Below are 12,797 nucleotides of genomic sequence, written 5' to 3'. Positions count from 1 at the left end.
AAAAAGAGAAAGAAAACCAAGTACTTAGTGAAGAATCACGAATAAAAATGCCTTGAGGATATCTCATAAAGCAGCAAGACCTTTCTCATTGTAGGCTCAAGATTGCAGAAGTGTTAATCTTTCACTTGAAAAGAGAGTCTAGTATTCTTGTTCAAGAAGGGCCTCCTAAGGAATTGGTTCCCCTGTATTCACTTTACTATGCTCAGCCATACAGACACTTAGAGGCCATTGCAACCTGATCCAAAGGATCTTGGTTACTGTTCTGTTGGCAGCAGATCTTGGTACTCTCCATGCAATGCTGTTTTTACTAGCATACAGAGTGCAAGCGTTATGCCAGAAAGGAAGCTTCCAACTTGATTTCAAAAGAAGGCTTGGGAACCCTGTCAAGTCGACACTGAAATGGCAGTGTGTAAATATGTGAGAATGAATTCAAAGGTGCAGCGGAGATTTCAGGAAGTCAGAGATACCAGGAACATGGAACATCTGCTAACAAAAGCTATATGGTGTGAGTAGAATCAGCCCAAGACAGAGGCCATGTGGGATGCAATGAGCCAAGTCCTAGAGATGGAACCACTCAAGCCCTTTGAAATTCACATCTCACTGCCATGTGACCCAGAGGCTGGATATGATGCTACAGCACTTAACCACTTAACAGTTTATTCTGAGATCAATGGAGCAGCACATTTTTTTATGTACTAACTGCCCAGAGTGTCACTCAGGCAGGTGTCATTTCAACCAATCAATTCTTATTTGCATGAGATACACTTGTACTTACAATGTTTATGGTTCCTATTATATTATCTCATAAAATTAATGAAAAATATACATTTTTGGTCATCCTGTTTTTAAAAATTGGACTGGTAAGTGGTTGAATTAGCTCTGCTGTGTTTCATTCTTGCTTTGGGCCATGTTTTAAAGCCTCTTAACCCTACATTTAGAAATGGGAAGGTTTATCCTGTGCCTTTTACCATAGGATAATATAACTTGGTTTTTATGTTTATAGACTTTAATACCTAAGAGTTTTCCTTGAATCTCAGAAAAGACTTTGATTTCAATTTTTGGAAAACACTGTAATTGCTGAGTCGTTGGGGCAAAAATCATTGTGTTTTCAAATGTATGCAATATAGTCATATCAGGACCAGCGAGATATCTCAGTGGATTAAGCACCTGCTTTGGCAACTGCAGGGATGAGGAGTTCAATCACTGTCACCACATGCCATGCCAGTCCCACTCCTAGGGCACCATGAACTGGTGAACCCATCTGGGTGTGGTGGCACATGTCTGTAATCCCAGTTCTGTGGAGGCTGAAAACAACAGGATCACTACTACAAGTCCAAGCTGTGTAGTGAGACCCTACCAAATACATAAAATTGTATATATATATATATATATATATATATATATATATGGCCAGGAATGCAGCTCCACCAGCTCCGTAGTACAGTACCTACCTGGTAAGAATGTACCAGAAATAAAAAGACAGTTATATCCTGTTAGATGCAATTATTAACTTAATACGGAGTTCATTTGGAGAATAATTAGCATTTTAAAAGATGTGTTTGGGTGTGAAGTTAACAAGGTTTGACATAGGACCATTTATTATGACACCCAAACTTGTTTGGATTAAGACATGCCCAGGATGGGTAATTGTACACTTCTGGGTGTATCTCAGGAGGATGAGAAAGGAGTGTTCTTTGGGTCAATGTCTGACGTCTTGCTCATTCCTACTGTTACTATTCAGCAGCTCTGCTTCCTAGCCACATCCTTCTGCCAGGATGTTTCTGCCTTAGATACAACCAAACATAACCTGGATCCCCTGAAACTGTGAACCAAATTAAACTTCTCTTCCTTTTAGTTGTAGTTATCAAGTATTGAATCCCAATGATTTGGAAGATGACTAATAGAGATAGTATGCACCAACAGATTTAAAAGGTTCTGTTCCTTGAATGTCTTCTGTCTTCATTACACTATGTTTTATACTCAAAATAGGTATGAGGTTCACCATTCTACAGACAAGTAAACTGAGGATCAAGTGTTCAGCATTTTTTTCAAAGTGACACAGCAAATAAGTAGACAAAATGAGATATTTCAGCCTGCACTGATTCCACTTTATTTCCCTGTCTTCTAAATGCTGATTTCAAATGAGTTTTGAATGATGAGACATTTTTTCCCTCCCTTTATATTCTGTCATGCTCTCCTCTAAGACTGGGATAAGGTAGACACCATAAGAATGGCAAAGAAAGAATGGACAGAAAAGACATTTAGAAGGAAATGACAGAAGTGTGCTTGATTGTTAAAAAACTTAAATGATGAGGCTACAATCTAATATTGAGAGGATGAGGGAGAATCAGGATGAGTGTGGCAAAGAAAATGTCTCTCTAAGCATGCTGAACTGTCGGCTGAAGGAATGTCCAGTTGGAGATGACTCAAAGAAACTTGTAAGTATAAAACATGAATTTTAGAAAGAGTCAAGACTGGTTAAACCAATGTGGAGCCATCTACACACAGGTGAGAAATATCTTATTGGAGTCAATGAGAAAATCCAGGAAGAGTATTATACTTTCCCTGGAGCCAGAACTCAGACATGTCTTGGATCAATAAAGCTCATCATCTCTGGAGAGTTTTTCAGCTATAGCTTCCACCTAGCACAAAGAGACTGCGATAATATTTTCTAGAAAGCACCTTTATGATTTTTATACTAGAAATTATTGCTATAACTATTTTAAACATGGGAAATCTAGAGACCTGAATAGTTTATCACAATCCACAGAGCTAATAAGTGGCTGAGCTATAAACTGAAATAAGGTAGTTGGCCGAGACTACCATTAAGCACTATAAGACCATAGCTACCAATACCAGTTTAAGTAGAATGAAATGTACTTACATAAATATTGTTTTCCTCGTGGTAATTTGGAGAGACAATAAATAAACTTATGCACCACATACTTTTCTTCTGAGTTACTGGTTATTCATACCACACAGTATACCAAACTACCAATTGGGAGCCTGGATTAAAAGAATGATTTGAGATTTAGTTGGAAACACTCTTCAAGGAGACTTAGTAACTTAGAAATTTAACTTTTCAACAAATAGTAAAACTGTGCTATAAAGATAGATCCTACTTTTATGTGCATATGATTTTGCTATGTGGTTCTTAGGTAAGGTTGTATAGCTCCATAGCAGTGGTTCTCAATCCTGGTAGAATTCCTTAGGCATATTTTTAAATCTACTGATGCCAGACTCTCCTGTGGAATAATTATACAAAAATCTTTGGGCACCAGGAAGAGGAATAGATATGTTTTAAGTTTCTAAGAGATATTAATGTGAAACTAGAGGTGAAAATCAGTCTTAGGGATAACTTTATGCCTTTGTTTGACTTACTTTACATATAGTTACTCCAGAACCCTAGCAGATGATGTAGAAATCATATTAAGAAAACCTTGCTTTGGCACCCATGGTTTATTCCAGGAAAAAATCATTGCAAGTTTATTTTGCCCTAAAAGAAATAAAAACAAATAAATAAAATATTTGATTCTGAAGCATTAAATATTGCTATATGGTTTCATAAAGGAAACTTGTGCAGCTACAAAATTACCAACTATAAAATTAGACTTCTCAATCTTCAGCACAAATGGAATCTTAGTCCCCAAGTGCAGCAATGTTGGACCATAATGACTGTTATTAGTTTCATCTTTAGACTACAGAATATTTCACTTGCAGTAGTTATTAGGTCTTAGCAAAGCATTCTGTCTCCGTAGCTCTTTCTAACTCCATGTGATATTTATTTTATAGCCATCATCTGTGATAGGACCATGACAGGTGGTACTTATGGAAACATGATAAGCATGTTTGCCATCTCAGTGCCTAGTGATTGATTTATTCAGAGGGCCCTTTTTTCTGAACTGCAATTCCTTTTGAATTTCTATAGAATCCAATTTGCTTCATTGAAAATGGAATAATGATGCCTGCTCAAGTTTAAATCATTCCTCAAACTATCAAAATCTTTATCTTAAATATGAAGGTATCTCCACTGATCAGAGGGATTTTATCTGCCTTGTATCTCTCTATGGAAATCTCTTCCACTTTCATCATTTTATTTCTAAGACATATTTTTACAGTTTAGATCTAAAATATCCTCTAAAAGTCTCAAGTGTTTGGAAGGTGACTGGATTATAGTATTTGAATGTGTTGTTAAGGGTTGGACCTGCTCAGAAGTGTGAGTCACTGATACTCTTCACTGCAAGACTGTGTTCTCTTTTTCTTGTTTTGGGGTCTCACTGTGTGGTTCAGGCTGGCCTTGAACTCACTAGGTAGCCCAGGCTGGTCTTGAACTGTCTGTAATCCTCATGTTTCAATCTCTGGAGTTCTGGGATTAAAGGAATGCAGCTAAACACCTGGTAAGTCTGTATTCTTGTCTCAGCTCCATTTCTCTTTTCTGGCCACCAACAGGTTAGCAACTTTTTTCTATCACATCTTTCTGCCAAGATGTTTCTGCCTTCAAACTAGCCAGTTATAAACTGAATTATCAAAAAATGGTGGGCTAAATTAAAGCTATCCTTCTCTAAACTATGACTGTTTGGTATTAAGGGTGTTACATACCTATAATGCTCACTAGCAACCCAGGTTTCTATATTCCTTCTCAAGTCCTAAATTAACTTACATAGCTGCCCTGAACTTCACCTTCTTATTCCACAGAGTGAGGCTTGTAATGACCACATTGTGTGGTCACTATGCAAATTTAATATCATTATTTTAAAATATAATGTCTAAATTGTAGTAACTATGCAATAATTCGAGCACTTTTATTATACATAGACTCATGTATTCAACTAAGCAATATTTATTCAGCATTTTCTGTGTTCCAGGAAAGCAATTAACTAAAGATAAAAATCCATGATGTGACAAAAAATAAAATGCATCACCAAATTATGTAGAGATTGTTACTTCATGACAACTGTAGTGAAGAAAAATCAGGAAAAGTGGGCAGGGAGAGCCAAGGGTGGGGCGAAGGAGTGTATTCAACCTTAGGAAAGGTGGTCAGGATGGCTTCAATGATCAAGTGACCTAGAAAGCTGAGGCACTTGACTTCTGAGCCGGCACCAGGATTCCTGTTAGGAGAGACGCAGGTGAGGTCGCTGCCACCTCGGTCACTGCAGGGCGACTCCCAGGATCTATGCTATCTGCTGAATAACTATGGAAGAGTATACCATGATAGAGAAAATTGAAGAAGGAACTTATAGAGTTGTATACAAGGGTAGACACAAAACTACAGGTCAAGTGGTAGCCATGAAGAAAATCAGACTAGAAAGTTAAGAGAAAGGGGTTCTTAGTACTGTAATTCGGAAAATTTCTCTGTTAAAAGAACTTTGCCATCCAGACATAGTCTTCAAGATGTGCTTATGCAGGATTCCAGGCTGTATCTCATTTATTAATTCCTTTCCATGGATCTCAAGAAATACCTGGATTCTATCCTCCTGGAAAGTTCATGGATGCATCAACTGTTAAGAGTTATTTGTGCCAGATCCTTCAGGGTATTGTCTTTTGTCACTCTAGAAGAGTCCTTCACAGAGAATTGAAACCTCAAAATCTGTTGATTGATGACAAAGGAACAATTAAACTGGCTGACTTTGGCCTTGCTAGAGCTTTTGGGATTTCTATTAGACTTTATATGCACGAGATAGTGATACTGTGGTATAGATCTCCAGAAGTGTTGCTGGGGGCTGCTCGTTACTCTACTCCAGTTGACGTTTGGAGTATAGGCACCATTTTTGCAGAATTGGCAACTGAGAAACCACTTTTCCATGGGGATTCAGAAATTGATCAGCTTTTCAGGATTTTCAGAGCTTTGGGCACTCCCAACAATGAAGTGTGGCCAGAAGTGGAGTCTTCACAGGACTATAAGAATACATTTCCCAAGGGGAGACCTGGAAGCCTGGCAATCTATATCAAAAACTTGGATGAAAATGGCTTGGATTTACGCTTGAAAATGTTAGTCTATGATCCTGTTGCATGGATTTCTGGCAAAATGGCACTGAATCACCCATATTTTGATGATTTGGATGGTCAGATTAAGAAGATGTAGGTTTCCAAAAAGAGCTTCCACATTATAATCTAGCCTTAAATGGTGTTAAAGTTTATTCAAAATCTTCTAGATCTGATATTTTCTTTGTGAAAAAACATGAAAGTACAAATTTCATTTCATTCATTCACATGAGGTGAATCAGGTTTTTAATTTCTTCTTGACTAAATTTGGTAATGAGATTTTTTCTATATATTTGCCTATATGTCATAAATGTTTGAATATGTTATCTAAATTGTTCATATCTTCTTATACTTTTAATCTGTACTGAACTCATCTTTGGGTTTTTCTTTTTAGATTACAATTGTGCCATGTTATTTTTTAGTCTTGATCAATTTGTCCAGAAATTTAACAATTTTCATCTTTTCCCATGTCAATTTTGTCTTTGTTGATCTCCTGTGCATATATTTCTACTTAATACACTCCGGTTTTTATCTTTGTTATTTACTTCTTTCTAATTTTTTTGGGTTTACTATGTCTTTTTCTATCATATTATCTAGGACTATTAGCTCATAAATTTTCAGTTCACTTGTCTTACATAAGTTTGGAGATTAACCATGTTCCTGTATGTACTGCCTGAGCTGCATCCAGTGAGATTTTATAAGTATTGTCTTCATTACACATAGTCATTTTCTACTCAATGTAATGATTTCTTCTCTGATTCATGAACTATTTATGTTAATTTTCCACTCCTGTGATGTTTAATCATCTACATCTTTATTGATGACTTCTATGAGCTGTATGATATCCACTCTTTGAAAATGTTTAAGCCTGACCTTATAAACTTTGTCATCACTACTAAATGAACTGCCTCTAACATCAAGCATCCCATCATTGATCATCCTCTGCTTTAATAGTGTGTTTATATTACTGAGTGCATCCCAACGATTCTATGAGCCCATAAGTATAACACAATTAACTCTACACTTTTCAAATTGTCACTTCCTACAGCCATCCATTCTCTTCTTATCTGTCACCGATTCCACAGCTCAGTTCCTTTATACATATATACACATACATCATTAACTCCTTTCTTCTTTCTCTTCTGTTGAAATCCAACAATGCTCAAATGCAAATCTCTGGAGCTTTTTTTTCTGCAGTCATATGTGGCTACATAAAATCTGTAATGAGCCTTCTTACACTAAATTTAGGATCAAGATTCTCCAATTCACTTTCAGCTCTGCTTAAGACCTAATCATATTTCCTTAGTAAATTAACACTTCCTTCCTGATGACTTCAGTGGGTGATTCGTCCTGGCTACTATATTGAGAAACAATTCTATGACACTGGATATGATGCCTTCTTACTTACCCAAGGACTTTGCAATTACAAGTAACTTCAGTCTTCTGAAAGATTAACATTTTGTTAACTACCTGATAATAGACTTTTTAATGCAGATTTTATATAACAGCTTCCAGTGGTTTTTTTTTCTAATATTGCTTTGGATATGGCATCCTTTGCCAGGTCTTGTTCCATTTTTCTGACTATTTTTATAACAAAACTGAAATATTTGTCTCTTTTCCCCAAATTAATTCCTCAATTTCTCACCTCTCAACTTCCCCCTTAAATCACAGTTTATTCTTAATCCACACAAATCTCTTACTTTAGACGGTCATTTGTCAAAGTGAAGATATATTTAAAGTGTTCAATAATAGCATCTTTACAAATGTTATCAGTTTTTAAATGATTATTGCTTGTCCTCATTTATTGTCATAACACAAGATTCTTTCAATTCTTCCTTAGAAATTTTAGACTTTAATGCAATGCACATGCTTTTCTCTTTTAAAAATATTTATACCTGTTCCAAAATATTTATTCAGCTTTGAGGCAAATAAGTGGCTGAGATTTTACTATTAGTAAAGTGTCAGAAAATAGCAAAACGTAGGTTCATAGCCAACCGAATTTTCAATTTTGTCTTCAAAGTTTGAAGTCTTCCATTATAATGGAGTCTCTTCAGTACAGTAAAAAAAAATCATGGTAGGGGGCCGGGGAAACGGCTCAGCAGAGTAAGCACTTGCCTGGCAAGCACAAGGGCCTGAGTTCAATCCCTGGTTCTGCAAAAAAAAAAAAATCATGGTAATGACTCAAACATATACATACAGATCAATGGAACAGAACAGAAAACAAAGAAGTTCATGCACTTTCTGTCATCTGATTTGTCATATATGTTCAAGAAGAGACAGCCTTTTAAACAAATAGTCCCAGGAAAACTGGTTGTCCACTTGCAGAAGATTGAAAATAAATTCATAATTCTCATGTTGTATTGAAATCAAGTTAAAATAGATCAAAAATCTACACACAAAAAAGTAAGCTTCAAAACTACTAGAAGATAAGATAGGGGCAACACTTGTAGCTACAAAAACAAGGAAGGACTTCCTGAGTAAAACTCTTGTAGCACAAGAAATAACACAAAGAATCAACAATTTGTGATTACATCAAGTAGAAAAGCTTCTAAACAATATAAAATAGTCAAGGCAATGAAGAGCTAACCTACAAAATGGGAAAGATTTTGTCACGTATTTTCTGATGGAGAACTAATATATAGAACATATAAAGAACTTCAGAATTTAACCCCTCTAAACAAATGACTCAAACAAAAGAAAAATCGACAAATTAAATAATTGGCATTTTTCAAAAGAAAAAGTACAAATGATTGATAAGTACATGAAAAAAATCATTTTTGGCCATTAGGAAAATAAAAATGAAAACTACTGTGAGGTTTCATCTTAGCCCACTCAGAATGGCAATCAAAAACAGAAAAACAACAAATCTGGTAAGAAAATGCTTCTACACTGCTGGTATAATGTAAACCTAGTACAACTATTATGGAAATCAGTATGATGCTTTCTCTAAAATGTAAAACTAGAAATTCAGTTTGACCTAGAAATATCTCTTTTGCATCTCTTCCTGAAGGAGTAAAAGATATAAACTATAGTGAGGCATGTATAGCCATGCTTATAACAGTGTAAGTCACAATAGTTAATCTCTGCAAATGTCCTAGTTGCCACTCAACAAATGAATCAAAAAAGAAAATGATAGATAAAGAAATAGATAGATAGAAATATATAATATATATATATATATATATATATATATATATATATAGAGAGAGAGAGAGAGAGGGAGAGAGACATTTAGCCAAAAAGAAGAATGAGATCATTCCATTTGCACAAAATAAATGAAATTTGAGACCATCTTGCTAAGTGAGATAAATCAGATATAGAAAGCTAAATATCACATGATTTCTTTTATATTATAAACCTGAAATATAAGTAAACATGAATAAAATGAAAGAGAACTGTTAGGAAACAAAGAGGGAAGTCTTCCAGAGATGAAAAAAAGGCACTAGGCAAAAGGTGGAGATGGAGATGAGAGTGGAAGATCAAAAGTAAGCAAGATGACTTATTATTTTGATATGCATGTTCTAATTCCTCAAATGAAACATTTTTTGTGGCAAGCAATCACCTTTTTTTAAAGTCAGGGACATAGCTCTGAAGTCTAAGCACCTGCCTGACAAGCACAAGTATCTGGATTTGATCCCCTGTACTACATGCACTGCTGGCCCCAAACTGAGCTGGCCACCGAGACCAGGTATGGTAGAGGATGCCTGTAATCCCAACATTGGGGAGGCTGAGATAGCAGGATCACTGTGAGTCCAAAGTGCATAGCAATGGGGCCGGGGAGACGGCTCAGTGGAATAAGTGCTTCCCTGGCAAGCGCAAGGGCCTGAGTTCAATCGCCGGTTACGGGGGAAAAAAAAAAGTGCATAGCAAGACCCTGTGCCAAATAAATACACAAATAAATATTTAAAAATTGTTTTAAAAATCTTAATTTAGAAGACAGATTACATATCTATAGTAATTGAGACTATGTATTTCTATTCTTGGATTATTTTACTCAACATAATGTGCTCTAAGTCCATCTATGTTGCACAAAAGATAGCATTTAATCTTTTTTTAAACTTACTGACTAGTATTTCAATGTGTATAAAGATTGCATTTTTTTATTCATTTATTGATAAGTAACTAGGCACATCTTCCATTTTATAAAATTGCTGTGTCAACACAATAAAATGCTAACTATGTGGTGCTGTCATATGGATAAACACATAGATCAATGGAACAGAATTGACAGTACAGAAATAAGATGATAAAGCATATATTTATGGTCAATTGCTTTTTTGGAACACTATACAGATGTTTTACTGGATACATATTTTAATTAGGTAACATATTGTGAATAAAAGTCCAACTCTTACAACATAAGAGAATAATTAAATAAAACACAAATGTAATTAACATAAGACTAAATATGTAATATTTAAACTCATATTTCATGCGTAATTCTTAAAGTGATCTTTTAGAAGTCACTGATTTGACACTGTAGAGTTGATAGTGTTGATATGCCATGTAAATGTTAATTCAAACCGTATAAAACAATTTTGCTGGTGGCATTTATTTGTGGGGAGAAGAAAACCTTACTGTATGGCTAGGTGGGCATTATTTACAATGATATTTTTGTATTACAACAAATAAAAATTGCTTATTTTAGAAATGCTACCTCAACTACAATGACATTAAATATATAGATCCTCCCTAAACTCTATTAGTTTGTAAACTATCATATGAAGCTATGAAAATTTTAATACTGTCAATCAAGATGCAAAGAAACAGGAAAAATTCAGATTACAGTTTTGAAAATCCACAAATTTTGGCACCATTTTTCCTTATACTTCAAGAAATATCTCAGTTAGACATTGGCTGTCCAGTTAACAATCCCTCTCTGCAAACTCAGTTATAATCAAGAGAGAGAGACAAAGACAACAGATCTACACTGCTGTACAGGAAGAGACAAAAACCATAGGCTTGTCCAGGGGTGTAGCAGAGCACAAAAACAATGCTTAATTTTTTTCTCTCTTATTTTTAATTTTTAAACAAATTTTGCATGCTTATATCTGATAGTCTGAACAACTAATTTGAAGACAGCAATATTCATTATAACAACCATTATTAGATTCCTATTATTTTGTTTAGTGAAATTCTGCTTCATATCCAATGTGATTTTTAGCAAGTTTTATTGTATTTAAATAATAATAATAAACTTTCAAACACAGAATTATCAGTATTTTGTTTAAAGACAAACACACGTATCATAATTTTTTGAAACATGTCCATGTAATATAAATCCAGAACACCTCATTTTCTGATAATGCATCCTTACTATACTTAAAGTTAATAAAGTACAAGGTGACATCATAACAAATCTATTTATATTTATGGAACATGGTAAAGAAACTGATAAAACTTACTTATCATAAAAACTCAGTCTGTTGAGGCTGACCTGGTAGGATTAGTTTTGCACACACAGATGAACAACTCCTGCGACATGAATGTCATTACAGGATCTTCCACAAATACTTAGGTCCTTGGCCAACTCCAGGCTCAAGGGAAATATGAAGCCTCGCAAACACCCCAGGAATAATAGAAGGTCTTGCCTCCTCTTGCTTCCTCCTGGGACGTTATTTCTCCTCTCAGGTATCCGTCTCAGAGCACATAGGGCACAGTGCTATATTAGGGCAACATCAGAAGCATCATTTTCACCTCTTAACTCTGAGAATTGTTTCAGTGAACATGCACAGGGTAATGGTCTTTTAACATATCTTTTAGCTTACATGTCTTCTCTTGCAGACATAAAGAACGGCTCACTGGTGTTAGAAACTTTAGCTCTTTAAATGTAGAATTTGTTTCTTTAAGTTGCATCTTCTTTTTTATGCTTTGCAAGTATGGCCTAGTAGATATGTTATACTTAATTAAGCAACTTGATTTTTGTGTGTGTGACACCAGGGATTGAACTCAGGGCCTTGCTCTTACCAGGCAAGTGCTTATTCTACGGAGCTATCTCCCCGGGCCCTTGATCCATTTTCTGTATCAGGGGCTTTAAAATTCTCAGTTGAATTTTTTTATTATCTTGCTATTATTCACAATTTTCAAATACCACATTTCTATTATGTTTTTTCTTCATTTCAAGTTTTCCTGGCTCTACATTATGCCTGTATCCTCATACTGACTCCCTGGGTTTGTTTCTTGGTTCTATGAGCATATTCAACATTTATTCAACAATTACTTTCTTCTTGGTTCTTCACTGTTTTAATATCCATAATTGTCTGTCACATCTCTTCAATAGGCTGTTCCTGCTAGAACAACACTCTCATAGATTGAGATAATATTTTCAATAGGACTTCTGATTGATTCAATATAGATATATGACGTCCAATATTTAACAAGCATTTTAGCATATGGATTTTTTAATTTTGTTTTGGTTTTGTTTTGCTTCTGTGGCTGGCTCAACCTGCTCTGGAAGCACAGCTGGCATGGCATGTGCAGGGTATCAAATCGTGGTCCCTGTGGTTGTTTAAGCTTGCCTAAGCTGGTGATTTAGACGGCTGAGCTATCTCGCCAGTCTAACCCTCTGGAATGTTTCTAATGAGACCATTTAGTGTGGTCATTATTTGTTCTTTTGCGCATCTCTTATTAATCAGGTTCAGGCATTCAGGAAATGTCTTGTTTCCTTTTTCAATAAATATCTGCAATCTGAGCGACTATATCGAAGACAGTAATGTGTAATACAAAATTCTAATTTCTTATCAATTATCAATTATCATACCCTCTTTAAAATAATTTTTAAGAAAGACAATAAAAAAATTAAGATTTCTTCAAAT

At 35.2% G+C, this 12,797-nt stretch overlaps 2 pseudogenes; one reads left to right on the top strand and one right to left on the bottom strand.

Moving 5' to 3' along the window:
• Positions 1-5,193: 5,193 nt before the first annotated feature.
• On the top strand, positions 5,194-6,082 carry LOC101584784 (annotated as a pseudogene).
• A 5,562-nt stretch (positions 6,083-11,644) lies between these two features.
• Positions 11,645-12,797, bottom strand: part of LOC101587953 — a 2,492-nt pseudogene continuing 1,339 nt past the window's right edge.

This window comes from Octodon degus, unplaced genomic scaffold (genome assembly GCF_000260255.1).
Source record: "Octodon degus isolate 3935 unplaced genomic scaffold, OctDeg1.0 scaffold00278, whole genome shotgun sequence".
NCBI lineage: Eukaryota > Metazoa > Chordata > Mammalia > Rodentia > Octodontidae > Octodon > Octodon degus.
The sequence above is the reverse complement of the archived record's forward strand: the minus strand, read 5'-3'. Positions and strand labels throughout refer to the sequence as shown.